The sequence below is a fragment of the Carlito syrichta genome, unplaced genomic scaffold (genome assembly GCF_000164805.1).
Source record: "Carlito syrichta isolate Samal-C Ts95f unplaced genomic scaffold, Tarsius_syrichta-2.0.1 Scaffold314288, whole genome shotgun sequence".
NCBI classification, from domain to species: Eukaryota; Metazoa; Chordata; class Mammalia; order Primates; family Tarsiidae; genus Carlito; species Carlito syrichta.
In genome coordinates this window covers 563,562-585,005 of record NW_007258384.1, presented here as the reverse complement: position 1 = coordinate 585,005, position 21,444 = coordinate 563,562, and the positions used below count along the sequence as shown (strand labels likewise).

Sequence of the window (21,444 nt, the reverse complement as noted above, 5' to 3'; positions counted from 1 at the left end):
AGTGATACACTTCAAGTGGTAAACAAATTTGTGATTCATAACAAAAGAATCCTGTATGTATTTGTTGCCATGTTTGACTTTCCAGGTCAGGTATCAGTAGTAAAATAAGTCATGGTACAAAAGAAAGACAATAAGTTACATATACTGAAGAGACATCTAATTTCATTTAAGAAACTCAAGTCTGGATTCTAGTTAGCCTTTTATTATAAATAAAAATCTCTCTTAGAAAACCCTAAGCAGTCACAAACTTAGATAAGCTAGTTGAATAAAGGACAATGACAGTCTTCATCACGCTGTAAAACTATGGATCTCATCTTTGGAAACATTGAGATCATGCAACAACCTTAGTCCTTATTCTATGAATGACCCTAGTCCAGAAATGCGGATAAGGACTTTAGATTCACCCACATTTCTTTTCAAAAATTCAGAAAGAAGAGTGAGTGAAATGTGTCACTGTTTGCCATTCCATTCAGAAGTAGCTGCTGAGAGAACAAATTCAACATCAAATATTTTATCTTTAAATACTAATTTCTCCAATTGGCTTCTTCAAATCATATCATCCTCTGTTTTATTGAAGAAGCATCAGTTTCACTTTCCTGAGACTGAGTATATTAGTCAAAGCATAATTCAATATTTTAACCATTGGTGTGAAGACCTGTTACAGCTGGCAGCAAAAAGAGATCTCCTAATTCTTGGAACTTGGATAGTTTTAAATTGCCCTCAGGATTGCTTGCAGAAACAAAATCTCCAATCTAAAGGAGATCAAGATCTGGTGTGAAGAATCCAGCAGGATAGATTTTGATCAAGAAGTAAATGCATTTATTGTTTGGAAGAACTGGTTCATTGGAATCTGAGAGTAAGGAATGAAATACAGGTATATATGGCTTTACTATTTCTGTACCTGTGATAGTTTGCTACAGATAATAAACTACAGGTAATAAACTACACTCACCTGCAGATGAGTGCTAGGTGGTAGCATCAGACAGGAAAGCTTCATATCATGAGTAATATCTTCCTTGGAAATTAACTGGCACTTTCCGTCTTTAACCTCTGTCTTTCCTTGGAATCAGTGGATTATGATTCTCCAGGAGATGACACAGAAATTTCCAAGAAGTATTTTCTTTTTTCTTTAGGACAATCTCTATTTTTCCTATGTTCTCAACAACCCACACAGAAAAATCTTACTGAACTGCATGGTTTAACCCAATATGTATAAGATATGAACAATCTTTGATAACTATTCCTGCTCTAAAGAAATCATCTTGATGATCAACTATTATTGAGTCTAACATTTCCTTCTGTTTAGTATATATGACAAAGGTGGCTATTAATAAATTGTCTGGAACCAATCATAGCTTGGATAATGAGGACCTTGTTTGGCAAGTGTATCTGTTACTTGGCTCTTGGGAAGCATGCCATTAAAGACTTTCTTTTCCTCAGATAGTCTTTCAGAACAGCAGGTTTACCTGCCATTCTGCCAACCAGGCATTCTTTCAGCATGGATTTGTCATTGACCCAATGATGAACTTGATCAAAAAGGTCAGTTCCATCTGATCCTGCTGCTCTCCTTAGTTCATCTTCTCTACCAGGATAATACTCCATATGTGAGCTGACATTGTAAATGAACCCTCTTATGTGTATTCAGCAATCGTCCTTTTTAAGTTTTTCTTCAGTGACTTCAATTAGCCTGCCTTTTAATTCTGTTAGATCCTTTTCATTTTAAGTCAGTGGAATTCAATCAATAAGACTTCGGCCCTGCTTTAAAGGTACCTTGCTACTTCCCCCAGAGGTGATGCACTGCTGAGTCCTGGGAATTGGGAAACACTGGGAAGGAATGTTTCGCTTCTTTCACCCCCTGGACCTGTTTCCTGACTGGAGTCTGTCGCCAGATGGGTGATCCAGCCAGCACCTCACGCTCCGGCTCTGCAGCCAGGCGGGGGCCAAGCCCCTGACCAGTACACTGTCCACCTTATTTCTTTCTTATAATAATCTGTCTTGGAAATTGTTCAATATTAGAACACAAACAGTTTTGCCATCTTTTTCTTCAGTTGCATTGTTTTTCATTGTATGGGCATGCTACAAATTATTGAAATGAACTATTAATGGGCATTCATGTTTCCAACCTTATGCTCATGAAAATTCTTATTTAAAATCTTAAATAGATAATCTTGTTCTTAGTTCATTCTGCAGATGTGTGGGTATCTGTGGGATGAATCCCTACAAATGGAAGAGTGGTTATTTTGAAAATCACTGTCATTTTATACTCCAGAGAACTCATTCCTATTTATCTCCCTTCAACTGTGTATCAGAGGGCTGTTTTCCCACACCTTTCTTAACAACGTGTGCTAACAAACTCTTTCAGTTTTACCATATGATAGGAGAGGAAGACTACTTCAATGAAGTGTTTCATTACCATAAATGAGGCTGAACATCTTTACTATGTTTAAAATTCTTTCAGAGTTGCTTACAAACTCTAGGTTCAATTCTTTACCCTTTCCTCTATTGAATTGTTTGTTTTTTCTTACTGATTTGCTGTATTTTTTTCTATATTAAGAAAATTTGTTCTTTGTTGTTTTTTTTAAGAAAGAAGATTCACCTCCCAAAGGTGGGGGAGGGGACCAAAGCCAGGAAGCATGGCGACAGCAATAGCTCAAAGAGCACATGGCCACACCAGAGTCTAGCAAGGCAGTAGCCCTGCTCTTTGTTTTTAAAATGAGTTGCAAATACTTTTCTTAGCTTTTTATATAATATTTCAATTTGCTTATGATTTTTTTTGCTGTCCCAAAACTCTATTTTTAGGCACTAAATTTATAAATCTTTTATTCTGTAGTTTTTGGGTTCTATGACCTAATTAAAAAGACCATTTCTACTGCTCAGATAATTTCTTCTAAAACTTAAATGTTTGTTCAGTTTTAAATATTTCGATACCTCTGTATTTTTGGTTTAAAGTGAAGGTATTCATAAGAGATAAGATAGACAAGTGGAACCTCATCAAATTGATAAGCTTCTGCAAAACAAAAGAAGCCATCAAGAGAGCAGGGAGGCAGTCCACAGAATGGGAAAAAATATTTGTCAGCTGTATATTTGACAAAGGCCTAACATCTAGGCTCTACAAGGAACTCAAACTCAAGCCCCATTAAAAAGTGGGCAAAAGACATGAATAGACACTTCTCAAAAGAAGATATATGAGCAGCCAACAGACACATGAAAAAGGGCTCAGCCTCACTTATCATCAGAGAAATGCAAATCAAAACTGCATTGAGATACTACTTAACCCCAGTAAGAATGACCATCATTAATAAAACAAACAACAGATAATGGTGAGGATGCAGAGAAAAAGGAATGCTTCTACACTGTTGGTGGGAATGCAAACTAGTGCAGCCTCTTTGGAAGACAGTGTGGCGATTTCTGGAAGAACTAGAAATTGACCTTCCATATGACCTAGCAATCCCCCTACTGGAAATATAACCAGAGAAACTCAAGTTATTCTACCAAAAAGTTACCTGCACACACGTTTGTTGCAACTCTATTCACAATAGCAAAAACATGGAACCAACTATGCTGTCCATTGAAGCTGGACTGGATTTTTTTTTTAAAGTGGTACACATACAGAATGAAATATTATGCAGCCATAAAGAAGGACAAACATATGGACTTCACAGCAATTTGGATGGATTTAGAGTCTGTCATACTCTGTGATCTATCACAGAAACAAAGCATGAAGTACCATATGCTTTCACTCATAAGTGGACCTTGAACAAATCTCATAATACTATAAGAAAGGGATTGGCAATAGTGGGAAACTGCCAAGGGAGGGGGGATAGAATTGGAAGTTGAGGGAAACTGCCAGGGGAGGGAGGGGCACAACTCATCAACAAGGGTACCTGCATAATGAATATTTGTATACCTAACCCTGAATTGTACCCCACATCTTTAAAATAAAGAGAAATAAACAAATAAAATAAGTGAAGGTGTTGATCCAAAAATATTCTTTACAGGAGGCTACCAATTTCTTTTTACATTACTTTTAAATAATTTACCTTTTTCTTACTGATTTATTCTCACTTTTATCATAAATCAATTTTTTTACATATGCTTGGGCCTATTTATAGATTTTTCTATTTATCTATTCATATCGTATTCTATGTATTCATTCATTCTGTTCACATTGGCAGCACCAGATTTTTTTTTTTAGTTCATCAATTAGTTATTATAACTTTAATATATGTTTTAGTGTTTGGTAGAAATAATTTCCTTTCATTACTCCTTTTTAACTCATAAATTTTATTTCTATTCTTGCTTATTCATATTTTTCCATTTGAACTTTAGGATTCTCTTCTGCAGTTAAAAATATTTGTTAATATTAACTGTGATCACATTAAATGTATAAATTAACATGACAAGAATTGCATCTTTATGATAGTAACTGTTCCTATATAAGTACACAGTATATCTTTTTCTCTGTTTGCTTATTCTTTAGTGTCACTGTTAAGCATTTACCTTTTCTTCATACAGATATTTATGATAAAAGCACAAGTTTATTTCTCAGTATGACACTTACTACAGTTAGCAGCTAGTACCACCACTTCTACGAGGATGTCTTCCTGCACCACAAAGGAGGTAAAGCTGGTGGTTCTTCCAGCAAGCAAGTGTCCATGCAAGATCTGGAAGGGAAGAAGTGAGCAGTGTAAGGTGACAGCTAGGCTTGGAGAAATGGAACTCCAGGGACATCTGCAGCAGAGGTACCACCATCACCAGGATCAAGGAGTAGGTGGCAGCAACTTTGAGGTTTTCAATTAACAAAGTGCCTCCCAGCTGCATCAAAACTGCCTGTAAAATAATCAAACAAGGGTCCCTGATTCTTGAAGGAAGAAAAAGATCTTTATGATTAATCTACCAAATATTATTTTCTCTGCAACAATAATCAGAACTTTTTAAAAAATTCACAGGCAAAAAACCATCAAAGCAAATGAAATATAGAATTAGCTATCTGACTCAATTCTGGTTAATGTATTAGCTTTAATTGGTGAGAGGTTATAGCCCATAACTCAAGGTGGTAAAATAGTTATCTAAATCAGTAGTAGTTTGGTATCAGGGACTGGTTACATGGAAGACACTTTTTTCACGAACTGGGGTGGGAATGAAGGATGTATGGTTTCAGGATGATTCAGGTGCAATGCATTTATTGTGCACTTTATTTATATTATTATTACATCGTAATTTATAATGGAGTAAGTGCTATTATGAAATTATCATTTTGATATGAGTCTGCAAGCAATTGATTTATTATGGTCTCTGTGCAGTCAAACCTCACAGCTAATGTTAATCTGTATTTGCAGCTGCTCCCCGGCATTAGCGTCACCACCTCAGCTCCACCTCAGATCTTCAGGCATTAGATTCTCATAAGGAGTGCCCAACCTAGATGCCTCAAATATGCAGTTCACAATAGGGCTCATGCTTCTATGAGAATCTAAAGCTGCCACTGATCTGACAGGAGACGGAGCTTAGCAGTAATGTGAGCAATTTGGAGTGGCTGTAAATACAGATGAAACTACCCTCACTGCTCCTACTCCCGCTCACCTCCTGCTGTGCAGCCCAGTTTGAAACTGACAGTGATCCAGTACCTGTCTTTCATTATGTGATGGGCAGTGTTATATCACATTCAAACAGACATGTCATCCTTTAATAACTGTTGCCTGAAATTCCTCCGGTAATGTTATTCATGGGTTTAACAAATTCCTTATTCATCATAATGATGCATAGCTTCTAAACAAGGACCACATTTTAGGCAAAAGAAGTAAATGCAATAGGAAATACACTGATCTCACTATGTAATCTATCATCCAAATATTGACCTTATAAAAAGATGGAATTACCTGTGAGAGTATCAGGTATAGTATCATCTAAGTTTAAAAAAAAAGAGAGAGACTTTTTTGCATCTATTGGATATTAGCCAATAGATGCAAAATATACTCTGATCCAGTAGCCAAAACATGATGCTACTTCTCTCATCACTGGAATATTAGAGGAGTCTGAAAATCTAGGGATAGACGTTGAACTGGTTTTTTATAATAGGACACATAATTATGCACTCATAAAAAAATTTACTTCCTACCATCACAACTTTGAATTGTATTGGTTCACTGGTTTTAGTACCCAAGAGATTAATGCTTCCCCTAGGCAATATAGCAATGATTCCACCAAACAGAAGTTAAGAATGCTACTGACTCTTCAGTTCTCCTATGACATTGGAAAAACAAGCAACATAGACGGTTACTGTGGTTGTTTAGCTGGCATGATTGATCCCAAATATGAAGGGAAAATAGATTTGCTGCTACATAATGAGTGCCAAGATGAACATTCTGGAACCTGAAGATTCTCTGGAGTATCTCCTAATACTGTTGTGTTTAGTGGTTAAAATTAGTGGAGGACTCCAGCAATTTTCACACAGAGGAAGACTGCCAAGGGCTCAGTCTAACAGGAGGTTAGTTTAATTTACCTGACAACATAAATAACCTGTAGAATATAAAGGGAAGATTTACCTGACAACATAAACAACCTGTATAATATAAAAGGAAGATGGAAAGTACAGGTTAGAAGGAAAGTTATAACATACAAACCACTACCTTATGATTGTTCACAGAAAGAAGGCTCAATTTGACTACTCATATACCTCCTTGCTTTCCTATGTGATGTGTTACATGTTCAGTGGCTGCTCTGGGGTTTCCACTAGTATAATCCCTTGGCGTATGTGTGTATTTACCTTAGCTCCATTACTTCTTATTGTGTTGCTTCCAATATTTGTTCCTTTCCCCTATGGGAATTATGTAAGCTACCTAATACCATGTGTATGTGAATAGGTCTCCTTCAAAATTCTTATGTTGAAAACTAATCCCAACGTGATGGTATTTGGAGGTGAGAACTTTGGAAGGAGATTGAGTCAAGAGGTGGAGTTCTCAGGAATGAAGTTAGTGGTCCTAGAAATTACCCTTATCCCTTCCACCAAGTAACTCCACAACAAAAAGATAACAGCCTGTGAACCAGGAAGTGGGCCTTTACTACACACTGAACCTGCCAGCACCTTGATCTTGGACTTCAAAAACTCCAGAACTGTTAGAAATAGATTTTTACATCAGAAAATTGTGTCTCTTATCTCATTATATCTTCTAATTTGCTGATATTTGTACCCAGCAAAATAACTGACCTCTATATATTGAATTTTAAAGCCAGCCAACTTATTGGATTTCTCATACTGTTTGCTGTTATTTTTCAGTGTATATTTGGGGTCTACGATTATATCATCTGCACATATTACATTTTATCTATTCCTTTCCAGTACTTATACATCTCTTAGTTTGCTAGGGCTGCCATAACAAAATTCCAAAGACTGGGTGGCTTAAATAATGGAAATTTATTTTCTCAGAATTCTGGGGCTCTAAGTTCAAGATCAAGGTGTTGACACGGTTGGTTTCTTTTGAGGACTCTTTCCTTGGCTTGTAAATGATTGTCTTCCACTGGCACCTTCATATGGTCTTACCTCTGTGCCCTAATTTCTTCTTCTTAAAAGAACATGAGTCAAGAAAGTGATTGGCAGTAGTGGGAAAACTGTCGGGGGGTGGGGGGGTGTGGGACTGGCAGTTGAAGGAAACTGCTGGAGAGGGAGGGGCATACCTCATCAGCAAAGGTACCTGCATAATCAACGTTTGTATACCTAACCCTGAATTGTACACCACATCTTTATAATAAAAAAGAAAGAAAGAAAGAATGAAAGAAAGAAAGAAAGAAAGAAGGAAGGAAGGAAGGAAGGAAGGAAGGAAAGAAAGAAAGAAAGAAAGAAAGAAAGAAAGAAAGAAAGAAAGAAAGAAAGAAAGAAAGAATAAGTCATATTGGATTAGGACCCATCCTCATGACCTTATTTTAACTTAATTATCTGTTTAATAAACCTATCTCCAAATACAGACACATTCCAAGGTACTAAGGTTAGAAATTCAATACATAAATTTTGAAAGAATACACTTCAGTCCATGACAATCTAAGATCTATCACTTCTTTAATTTCTTTGGCAATATACTTATTTGACAAAATAATATGTTATTATTGACAGTATTTACTTGTTTCTGATTCTAACAGAAGTATTCCATAGTCTCCCTCTTAAGTGGATTTAGGATTTGGAGTATATTTTATCACATGATCGAGCCATTCCACTTCTGTGTATATATAAAAATGAATTAAAATCAAGATCTTAAAGAGATATCTACACTCCCATGTTCATTGCAGCAGTATTCACAGTAGCCAAAACGTGGAAGCAACCTAAATATCCAATAACAGACAAATAAATAAAAAGTATATAATATATACATACAGTGGTTTAGAAAAAAAAGAAAATCCTGCTACTTGTGAGAACATGGATAAACCTAGAGGACATTATGCTAGATGAAATAAGTCAGACACAGAAAAACAAAGACTTCGTGATACCACTTACAGCCATGTACTACATAAGATGTTTCCGTCAACAACAGATCATTTATGTGACGGTAGTCCCATAAGATTGTAACACCATATTTATACTGTACTTTTTCTATGTTTAGATGTGGGTGTGTTTAGTTACACAAATGCTTATGTTACAATTGCCTACATTATTCAGTACAGTAACATGCTGTACAAGAACAATAGGCTATACCATACAACCAGGGTGTGTGGGAGGATATGCCATCTAGGTTTGTGTAAGTACACTCTATGGTGTTTATACAACAAAGAAATCACCCAACTATGGCATTTCTCAGAACTTATCCCCATCATTAAGCAATGCAAGGTTGTATATAATGAATCAAAATAGTCAAACTCATAGAAGCATAGAATGGAAAGGTGGTTGTCAGGGGCTGAGAAAAGTAGGAAATAGGAAAGTATTAGTCAAAGGGTACATAGTTTCGATTATGGAAGTGAATAAATCCTATGACATATGCTGTGCAGCATAGTGATATGCTGTATAGCATGGTGCCTATATAATGAATAATACTGTATTGTATACTTAAACAATGCTAAGAGGATAAATCATACGTTAAGTGTTCTTATCATATACTACTAATAATAAATAGAGAGGGCAGGTAGAAATATTTGGAGATAATGGATATGTTTATGACATAGATTGTGTTGATAATTTCATGGGTGTATACTTATCTCCAAAGTCATTAAATTGTCTACAATAAAAATGTACAGCTTTTTGTAAGTCAAAAACAAAAACACTGCTGATGACAAAAGAATGAAAGCTACAGAAAGAATGAATGCACTTACTCCTAGTTTATTACGTTTGCATTTTTTTTCAGGAAGCAATGTAAAAATTATATCAGTTATTTTTACAGCACTGATGCAAATGATCCCTGTAATTTTTTTTCTTTTACTTGGAGGTAATTATAGACCTACAGGAATTCGTAAAACTAGTAAAGAGGATTATATCATTTTTATCAGTTAGTATTACTAATATGATAAATCCTGGTAATTGATTTCCTAAAGTTGAACTATTCTTGCATTCTTTGGGGAGAAAGCCCACCTGGTCATTTTCTATTTTTCTTTATAATATGCATTGGATTCTACTTGTCATGCATTTTGTGCGGTACTTTCACATTCATATTGCCAAATAAAGTTCATAATTTTTTTCCAAGTAAGGTTCATAATTTTTGTAAGCAATTATTGCTAGGTGTATCAATTATGTTCATTCTTCAAAAGAATTGGACACTTACCTTCCTTTTTTGTGTTTCAAGCACTGGAATTACCTAATCTTTAAAGTTTTGGATTTACGTGTCTCCTTTTGTTTTGTTGTTATTGTTTGTTTATTTTTGTGGAGAATAGATAGCTCTTAGACAAATTTCTCTATTTCTTCTAAGATAACTGGTCTATTTAGATTGCTTATATCTGTCTAGGTAAATAATTTTGGTAAATTATATTTTCCCTGAAAATTATTCATTTTATCTAGCATTCTCAAATTTATTAACATAGACTAGAGCAAATTAATTCCTCGTGATCATTTTAATTTATTCTGATTCTATGGGGTTTTTTTCCTCATCATTACTTATTTTTACTTGTGTTTTTCATCTTCTTGATTAGGGTAGCTAATGATTCATTTTCTTTTCAACAAAGCAGTACTGAAAACTTTTAATTAATTATGTCATTTTCTGTTTTACAATTTATTGGCTTAAATTTTCATCTCTACTAATCCCAATCCTTTTGGGTTACATGACTAATTTGTTAACTTTTATTATTTACCAGTAGAATGCTTAAGGCTGTGAGTGTTCCTCTGCACACTGCTTTCTTTGTATCCCTTAAGTTTTTATAACATATTATTGTTTTTGTTTTCTAGATTGTTCTCCTACCTTATTTTAATTTCTCCTACAATAGTTAAGAGAGAATGTTTCTTTTTCCAAGTGGTAAGGGTTCTTTTTTAATATCTGATTTTGAGCTTAATTGGCTTAAAACATTTTAATCAGAGAATGTTATTTATATATGTCTGCTTTAGGGGATTATTTGTAATTTTTTGTAACTTAACTATGGATAACGTCTGTGAATGTTTCATGAACACTTGCAAGTATATTCTTTTGGGAGGAGTATATATACCTGCTGAATATATTACTTAGGTATTCTTCATTCTTATTTATTTTTATCTATTTCATTTTTTGATTTTTTTCACAACTACTAGTGTTGTAAGTCTCTAGTTTTTAATTAATGATTGTTATTTGATGCAGAACTAATCCTGTTTTATATTTATTATTAATTTTACTATTATTATACAATGGACAGTTTTTGTGTTATTTAAGGCATTTTGACCTGAGGTCAAACATATATGATTTCAAAATGATCCCTCTTTGCTTTTAGTTTTCATTTCACTAGTATGTCATTTTTTGTACTTTATTTTCACTTTATACACCATTTTGTGTTGAAATGTCTCCAATATGCCATATGGAGTTTATTTTTGCTTGGTGATCCTATATAAATATTTCTTTCCTGTAAAGGATTCTATATAAAAAATGTTTCACTTTTAAAGGATGTATATGCAAATATAATTTCTATTTACATTTATCAATATAATAGTTATGCTAGGATTTAGTTATTTATGAAATACTTTTTGTTTAATTCCATTTTCAATCTCAGACTATCAGTCTATTTAGTTTGGGTGTATGTGCTTCTACTGATAACTGGAAGGTCTGTATTTTTACTCTGATTGTTACTTTGTGGCTTTATATAATATCAATAATATTATGAATCTTCCATTTCATAATAATAATGTAATAATATTATAAATCTTATATTGGTCTGATTTTGATCATTCTCTACTCTGATTAATAATGAATTGAGAAAATGCCCCCCTTTTTCTTCCTTCACCTCCTTCTTCTGATATGTCAAGTTGGTTCATCATATTTTCTTTCTTTTTGGGTATTTTGTATTGTTAAATATACATATTCCTCTACTACTTGATTTATTTGTTTAAAATGCCTTTTGACTCCTGGTAATTAAAAGGTAAGAACATCAATAAATTTAGACTACCTATCACCTTCCCCTACCAATTCCTGTTAGTAATATCATATTGTCAGAGATTTTAAACATTTTCCCTTATTTTGAAAACTGTGGTTTAAATACCTGAGATCAATCTGACTTTTAAAAAATATATAAGCTAGTATATTGTTTTGGCTTGGTTCTCCTAAGAATTTTATTCAAAATTAAGTAGTTTTGTTAATATAGTTCTCCATTTTGCCACTTTTAATGTCTACTTTTTATAGATCATAATATGTTTTATTAAGCATGGATTCAAGTTACTTTTTATATTTTGGAATATTATCTTAAATCATATTTTAGAATATCTGTATACCACCCTTTCTTTTTCTGAGACTCCAGCTTTTCAAATAGTAAATCTTTGCCTGTCCTCTGTATCAGGTATCAGCAAACTACAGCTTATGGACAAAATTTAGCCTACTGCTTTCGTATGTAAATAAATTTTTATTGGAATACAATAAAAATTGTTTACAATTACTTTCATACTACAATGGAAGGAATGAGTCATTATGACAGAGAGCATATGCCCTCAAATCTAAAAATATAACTGCTATCAACCCCTGCTCTATATCAATCATTTTCTCTCTAATCCCTTTTAGCTCTGTATTTCTATTTCATTTTGCTGGGCTTTCTTGTCCCCATCCATTATGTTATTTGCTCTTTCATTCAACAATGTATTTTTCCCCAGAGTTGCTTCCAATTGTATTGCCTTTATTTCTGTGATATTTTTATTTTAGTCTTGTACATTTTTCAGAGTTCCACCAAAAAATATTTTATCTCCTTTTTTCTCAACATCTCTAATCACTACCTTCAGTGATTTGCTTTATACAGAAGTTTTCTTCATGAACATTTAAACAACTCATGGCTATTCAATAGGTCATATTGTTAAATGTTCTCCATGGTAAATTTTTCAGGTAACTTCTGCATTTGCCATTTGCTTTTCCTTTACTTTTTTTTTTCTTGTATTATTGTATAGGTGCTATTTGTATTCTCTTTTTTTTTCTGACATCTTGTTGACTGATTTGATTTGACTTCTTTCCAGAATCAGCTATTTTCAGAAAATAGGGAAGTAGGAGATATCAGGTCTTGCTTTAGGAAAAAATTCTCATGACTTCAGGATTTCTGTCTTAAATGTTTGACCTTTGCTTCACCCCAGAATATGTAGAACTAGGCAGCTGTGCAGCGTCCCCAAGGCACAATTTCTGCATGTCCCCACCACATAGATGACTACTTTCACTAACTCTGGTGTCTTCATGTGGTATCTGCTTCATCTTTGCCTCTCTGACTTCTCAAACCCAAAGCTTCCACGATCAGCCTAATAGTCCATTCACACTTTTGCCTTCACCCTTCAGAATTTTTCTCTCTTGGTTCCCATTCCCTCCCTATCACCACTCTGCTGGGTCCTTTTTTCACCTATTTTATAATTTGGCATTTCATCCGTTTCCTTTTTCTTTTTTAGGAGTTTAAATTTCTTTATTTTTATCACTTGTTGGTTTTTTAGAAGATGTGGTTGAAGTGCTGATTTTGTACTGCTACCATCACACTGTTGTCTGTCTTTAGCAGTTTTAAGTTTCATTTTCCTCATCTCTTAAATGAGGTGTCAGCTGCCCCATGGGGTTACTGCAAAATGTATTAAGCAATCAATGCAGATTTGCTAGTACAGCTTTCTCTATCATCCTGAATACCTTGCCTACCCAGGAAAAGGTAAGAGGCCAATTTTCTTGCCTCTCAGTTTTTTGCTTGTTTGTTTGCTAAGGTTTAATTTCAAAATTGTACTACAAGTGTAAATTCACATTCTTGTTTTCTGGTTATCAAGTGAAATTCACTTATTTAAAAAATTAAATTAGATATTTCCCATCTCAAAATCTTTCCTCGAAATGCTATTTAGACAACTTCAGTATAATACTTGGGTTAAAATTTGAAGGCAAAAATGAAGTTTTCCAGATTAAAAAGTATGCAGAGGAAAGCACTATAGATGAGGCAATAGAATGTACACAAAGATAAAACTTTCAAAGATAGTCGAATGTTTGAGATCTTAAAGAAATTCAGCATTGATGGAGAGCCAAGTCTGATGACAGCTGGAATATGAGAGATGCCAAAGGCCCTCCTAGCCATCTCAGGAGTTAACATTTTCTGATCACAAAATCTCAGCAATTGTTTGGTCTCTTTATGTATTCAGCCATGCTAAAATCCTATGGCAAATGGATTAAACCTACAATATTACTTGGACATTTTTCACACCCTCTTGAGTAATCCAGCATATGAATTATAAATTATGATATCCTTATTGAAGAAAAAAATTGCTTCACTTCATAGTCTATTAATGAAAATATCTTCATTTTCTGAGTAATGATATTGTTAAGAATTATCTATGTGTATGTTCATGCATTTTTACATATATATGTACACATATGTACAAGCATACAGATGTACATACACATATTATTTTAAAATATGTATAATGTTTATGTATGTGTTAGCTCATAAGCAGGGCATACCAAATTCATAGTAGTTGACCCCGGGGAGGGAAGAAAAAGAATGGAATTGGAAAATATAAGACTTCAACTCCATCTAAGACACTTTATGTTTTCTTTTTAAAAAAAATTTTTTTTAATGTTAACCATTAACTCTGTCGAGTAATCAGGAATCAAAGTGGTTCATTAGGTCAACAGGACAAACTGAATGTAACAACTGAGTCCTTCTGTCACTTACTGCAGCAATGCAAGCAAGAGATACAGATGTGCTCAGTGTTCCACTTTTTCTCTCTGGAATGGCACTGGAAGATGTTCAAGTAGATGCGGCACAAATTGGGATAGTGAAGGGATCATCTCACTGCTGAGGAATCCCAAACAAAAGACTCCTGCTTCTTTGTGTACTCATGCGCCAGGTGGAATAAAAGGGAGAAAGTCTATAAGGAGTCAGAGTGAGGAAAAGTGCTCCAAGGCTGCACTTGAGGAGGTGTCTCACTGAGGGTAGCAGAGTAAGGAACATAAATGAGCAGGTCTCAGGTGAGCATGGCTGGTGGTAATGAGGAGGGGGGCTGAATCCGCCACTGCAACTCTGTGTAGAGAACTGCAATGCACTGGCTGTACACCAAGTCCGTAGTCAGATACAATAACATATCACACACAGGATTTTGACCTAGAGCCAGACTCCTCAAGCTCTGGCTATGAATAAAGTCCTTTATTCTCTATACTTTTCTGTATTTTATGCTCTTTCAAAAATTAAGGTTAGGCATATACACTGAAAAACAACTCAAATACACAAATGAATTAAGTAAATAGTGAAAATTCCACTATAATCACATTACCCAGAGATAACCACTAGTAGCAGATTGGTATCTATTTCTACTGAATATTTTCTATGCATATATATAGTCATACTTATAATAATTGAGTCATTGCAAATGTACTCTTCAACAACTTATTTTTACACTTAATAATATAGCATAGCATCTTTCCAAGACAAGATAGATTGATCTAGCTCATCTTTTTTCTTTTTTATTATTGAGTCAGAGTCTCACTCTGTTGCCCAGGCTGGAGTACAATGGCACGCTCCTGGCCACCACAAACTCGGCCTGCTGGGCTCAGGCGATCCTTATACCTCAGCTTTCCAAGTAGTTATAACTACAGGCGTGCGCCACCACTCCCAGCTAATTTTTCTTGATTTATTGTAGAGATGAGGTCTCACCAAGTCGCCTAGGCTGGTCTCAAACCCATGGGCTCAGGCAATCCTCTCACCTCAGCCTCCCAAAGTGCTGGGATTAGAGGCAGTAGCCACCACACCCAGCCCTAGCTCATCTTTTAAAACAGCTGCATAGTACAATGTACACAGCATTACAATACTGCAGTGATGTGGCACAGTTTTTGTACAATTTTTTAATTTTCTAAATTAAAACTATAATTCACCATTGCATTTTTTATGATTGCAAATAAAACTACAATGTACATTCCTATATTCATGATACACGTGACTTTGTGTATTAAGTTATTTCCTGAGAAGATATATTAATGCTGACATATTGCCAAATGACCTTCCAGAAGCTATGTGTTACCATATGTACCTTTCCACACTACATTTCCACACTGTTACCAAAACTGGATATTTTTAATAATTGTAATTGTTAAACTGATATGCAAAAAAAATCTTAGTTTTAATTTGTGTTTTTTTAATGAGTTAGCATTCTTTAATATTCATTGACCAAAATTAGCAATAATTAATATTATGAGTTGTCTGTTCATTGTCTTTAACTAGTTTTTCACTGATGCCTTTCTAATTTTATATTAATTTTTCATGTTAATATGTTAATGTTAGCACTATTTAGATGCATATCTATACACATATGTAGAACACTTTGTTAAAAATATGACAAATATGCCAGGCTCGGTGGCTCAGCCTGTAATCCCGCGCCTTTAGGAGGCTGAGGTAAGTGGATTGCCTGAGCCCGCGGGTTCGAGACCCGTCTGGGCAGCAAGACCTCATCTCTACAATAAATAAATAAAAAAAAATCAGCCGGGCGTGGTAGTGCATGCCTGTAATTCCGGCTACTTGGAAGGCTGAGGCAGAAGGATTGCCAGAGCCCAGCAGGTCGAGGCTGCGGTGGCCGGGAGCAGCCACTGCACTCCAGTCTGGGTGACAGAGTGAGACTCCAACTCAAAAAAAAAAAAAAATATGACAAATATATTTTTAAATAGTTCTTTCCTTTTTGATTCTATGATACTTTTCACGAAAGAAACTGAATTTTTAGACAACCAAATTTGTCCATTTTTGTGGGTCTATTTTAGAGTCATGTTTATTTCTGATTTGAGTTACTATATCTGAAAATATGGAAATCAGAAAACACCTAATGACTAATATAAAATAAGTACAAGTGGAGGGAGGGAAATTTTGCTTCTGGAAAGATGGAATAGACATATTTTTCACTATTCCTTCCATTAAGTACAAGTAAACATTCTTGTCATTATATATTAAACAGACATAAGTAGACACTGAAAGGTGGAAATAATAAAAACTGACTGAGGACCTCAGGACCCAGGCAATGGCACAGCAGTGAGCTCCTTGGGTTTTATTTTTTTGCCTCATATATCCCAGACTGGGTGCTGGAGAAGCTGGCAATCCAAAATGCCAATGAAAACTAACCAAAAAAAGTCTCCAACAGAAACTTACTTTGCCTAGCAAATAGAACAGGAAAGGGCACTCTAGCAAGGCAGAAAACTTTTGGGAAATTACTACTCTGTGGCAGTCAAACACCAGTGGGGGTAGGGGAGGGGATCTGTGGCTCCATTCCAAGCCATACCAGTGAAAGTTGAGTGGGAGTCTAAAATTTTCCACTTCCAGGCTATAAAAAAAGCACCATCTCTCCCTAACTATGACTGATAAAGTGTCAGATGAAAGAGTGGGGAGCTAGGGTGTCATCAGTGGAGAGTATACGTGGGCTTGGAAATCCACTCCCGCTTGAAATTAATGAGGCACCCTCTGTCCAATAAAGTGTGTCAAAAGAGGCCTAGTAGAACCTTCACCACTACCCAGTGGTAATGAGGCCATCCACCTCGTGATGTCACTGGAGGCCACTTAAAGATCGGAAATGAGACATGCCTGCCACTTCCGGCCACTCCTGCCACTTCCAGCCGCTCCCAGCAGAGGTCTATTCAGGGACTACAGCTTCTGCTTCCACCCAGCAGTAATGAGAAGCCCAACTTCGGAGGTCAATGGAGGCTGAGTGAGGAGTGAGAAATCTGGCATTAATGAGGACATGCCACCTTTTCCCTGCCAGAGCAGTGTCAGAGTAAGCCCAAGCCCACTAAAGTGGATAGTTAATTGAGATGCAAAGTTTCATAAAATTCTACCCCAAATCCCCAGGTTTCAGTCAAAAATCACTCCTTATACCAAGACCAGGAAGATCTGAAAATGAATGAAAATAGACAATAAATGCCAACACAGGAATGACAAATCTTAGAATTATTGGAAAAAGATTTTCAAGCCACCGTCAAATAAATGCTTCAGTGAGCAACTATGAACACATTTGAAATAAAAAAATAAAAAGTCTCAGTAAAGAAATACATGATTAAAAATAACCAAGTGGAAATTTTAGAACTGAAAAATACAATCAGCAACATAAACAACTCAGTGTAGGGGTTCAATGGCATAATGAAGAGGACAGAGCAAATAATCCATGAACTTGAAGATAATGCAATAGAATTTATCCAATCTAAGCAATAAAAAAAATATAAACTGAAATAAATAAATCAGAAACTCAGGGGACTATGAAATTATAACAAAACATCTAAAGCTCAAATTATTGCAATTCCAAAAGGAGAGGAGAAAGAGGTCAGGGATGGACAGGTACTCAGAAAAATACTGGATGAAAACTACCTAAATTTGACAAATGGCATAAACCTACAGATGCTGAGTGAATCCCAAACAGGATGAAACCAAAAACACATTATAGTCAAATTTTTCAAAACAAAAAACAAAGAAAAGATCTTGACAGGATCAAGAGAGAAACAACCCCTCACCTGTGAAAGAAAAGCAATGTGAATATTCATAGATAACTCATGAGAAATTATGGAAACTAGAAAGAATATTGTTTTGGGGACTTCTAGCAAGATGGTGACAAGACTGGTTGGACTGTGAGAGTCTCCGCAAAAGCCAGTGTCCATAAAGACTCTCTGCGAGTAGGCATGTGCTGGTGGGTGAGTGAAAGCTCCTCTGAGGGGAGACTCAGGTTCATGCACCCAGAGCTCTCCTCTGGAGGTGACTGCAACCCCCCACCACCCTGAGATTGGAGCTGCTGGTTGCAGATTCATCTGCCGTTCTAGGGACTCTCCTGAGAAAAGCCTGCCTAATACAGCTGATTCTCATCACCTGGCCCACACCATCACCTGTGACAATAAAGCTGCTGGAGCGCCAGTATGATCTGTGGAGAGAAGATCAGATCAGGGAGAGCAGGAAAGGAGCAACCCCCCAACAACCCCCCCCCCCCGGGAAACGCCAATAGCAACCATTTTCTCTGCCCCTGGACCAGGCAGAGAACTGCATTGCTCTGCCCAGCTCCATCCAGTAGCCAACTTGAGGCCTAAGGTAATCTCATCAAACTGAGAGAGACAAAAGCCCTTCCCCCGTGCTGGATCAGATACAGACACGTTCAGATCTGAATGGGAGACTTGGCAAGCCAGGTGAGTCCAGATCTGATCCACCCTCCTCTTACATAGGCCTAGGACATCTGACCCATGCTGAGAGCAACCCTATCAGCCTATGCTGAGAGCAGAGGGGAGAGGCTGATCAGATCAGAGCTGAAAGGAAGTTGGACTTACAGGAACCAGCTCAGAGTGAGTTTTTGTTCATTTGTTTGTTTGCTTGTCTGTTTTGCTCATTTTTGTCTGTTTTAGTTTTTTTTTCTCTCTTTCAGTTTTTGATAATATTTTCATACTTGCTTTGTTACTGCTATTTTATTCCTTTTCTAAAAGACTTCCTGTCCTTGTATGGGTATTTTTGAGGGAGAGTACCTCAATAGGAGGGGTTGTGTCAGTTTGTGTGTTCGTATGATTGTCTGTATGTTTTAGTTTTTTTAACTCTTTTCTGTCTTTGTTTGTGTCTCTTTTCATTTGTTAGTTGGTATGTCTGTTTTCCCTCTTACTCCTCTCTCTCCACCTTCCTCTTGCTCCTCCTTCCTTTTTCCATTCTTTTCCTTTTTCTTATCTCATTTTGCTTTCAGGGAGCAAGCCTATATGCCCACTGCATGGACAGATTGTAAGGCAGTGGGAAGTGGGTTCCTAGGGGCCCACACACCTGTCAGTGGATACTGGGTTCTGCAGATGGATTCTGAATTACAGCTCCCCCCCCTCAATTAAATCTCAAAACTACAAAAAGTACAGTCTCCCACCACAGTCCAGCTTCACAATTGAACAAAGCCAGAGGATCCACATAAGAAAGAATAGGAGATTGAGCACACAGAAGTAAAAGCTACACGCCCCCCATCCCTGAACAACAGAATTAAGGAAGAGAGGGGAAGAAAGAAGAAGGGAGAAAAATCTACACAAATGAAGAAAAACCAAAAGAAGAATATGGGTCTCACACAGACCTCTTGGAGGTCAGACACTGAGAATACAGACTTTGGAATGCAAACAATGAGGAGCCCCCAGAATAACTGGTCTCAAACCACAAATCCAGATATCAAGACATTAATAGAAAGAATAAGTAGAATCAAGGAAAGACAAAAGGAAAGAATGAAGGAGTTGATAATTGAGATAACAGCAATAAAGAATACAGTGAATGAAATAAATAACAAACTTATAAGCATGGAAAGCAGAATTAGCCAAGCCGAAGAAAGAATCTCAGAGCTTGAGGACCAACATTTGGAACTAATCCAAACTGCAAAAAACATAGAAAAGAAGCTTTAAAAGGCAGAGCAAAACCTTCAAGAAATGAGTGATTATTTCAAGAGGCTGAACTTAAGATTAATTGGACTTCCTAAGGCAGAAAGACAGAGACCACCCTGCAAACATTCCATGAAATTATCCAAGAAAATATCCCTCATCTCATCAGTGACATGACCATTCAAACACAAGAGATTCAGAGAACCCCTGCAAGACAACAAATGAGTAGACCAACTCCTAGACTCATAGTAATTCACCTACACAAAATAGGTATAAAAGAAAAAATCCTAAAGGCAGCAAGAGAAAAATATCAGACTACATATGGGGAAGACCAATTGGAATAACAACAGACTTATCCAAGAAACACTTCAGGCCAGGAGAGCTTGCAGCTCAATCTTCAAAGTTCTCAAAGATAAACAATTTTGACCAGGAATTACCTACCCAGCTAAGCTAAGCTTCATCTGTGATGGAGAATTAAAATCTTTCCCAGACCTTCAATCCCTAAGAGCTTATGCTGTCTCCAGACCAGCTCTACAAGAAACACTTAGAAAGTATTAAACACAAAGACAGGGAAAAAAAGAACAGCAACCTTCACAGCAATGCAGGAAAAAGATTGAAAACACACAAGAATCAACTCAAAAATCAAAAGAAAGAAAACAAAAAAGCAGCAACTACAACAATAAACTCTGTGAGAACCTCATGACAGGGATAAACTCTTACATTTCAATAATTAGCCAGAATGTGAATGGACTAAATGCACCACTGATAATACATGGAATGACAAAATGGATAAAATATCATGAGGCAGCAATATATTGTCTCCAAGAAACTCATCTCACCAGAAAGGACACTCACAGACTCAAAGTAAGAGAATGGAAACAAAATTTCAGGCAAACAGAACACAAAAGAAAACAGGAATCGCAGTGTTAATATAGGACAATATCCTTCAAGCCATCAAAAATTAAAAAACATATGGATGGTGGGGACAAGCCCTTTGGGTCCCCTCCCACAGTGGAAGATTTTCTGTCCTCTCAATAAATCCTGCTTTCTTAAAAAAATTTTTAAAAGATATGGGAAGTCACTACATAATGATAAAAGATTCAATCCATCAACAAGAAATATCCATCCTAAACATATATGCACCCAACATAGGGGCACCAACTTTCATAAAGCAGCTTCTAGGAGAACTTAAAAAAGATATTGACTGTAACACTATCATAGCTGAGAACGTAAATACCCAACTCATGACCCTAGATAGATCATCAAGACAAAAAATTAACAAGAAGATCCAGAACCTCAACATGACACTTGACCAAATGGACTTAATTTATACCTATAGAATACTCCACCCAACAGCCACAGAATGTTCATTCTATTCATCACAACATGGAACATACTCTAAGACTAACCACATCCTTGATCATAAATCAAGCATAAACAAATTTCAAAAGATCAGAATTTTGTCATGCACCTTCTCGGACCACAGTGGAATAAAAATAAACATCAACACCAACAAGGTTCCCCCCAA

The 21,444-nt window shown here is 36.0% G+C and overlaps 1 pseudogene; it reads right to left on the bottom strand.

Annotated features, from left to right (window-relative positions):
* Positions 1 to 288: 288 nt before the first annotated feature.
* The window catches only part of LOC103273851, a 147,428-nt pseudogene continuing 126,272 nt past the window's right edge, over positions 289 to 21,444 (bottom strand).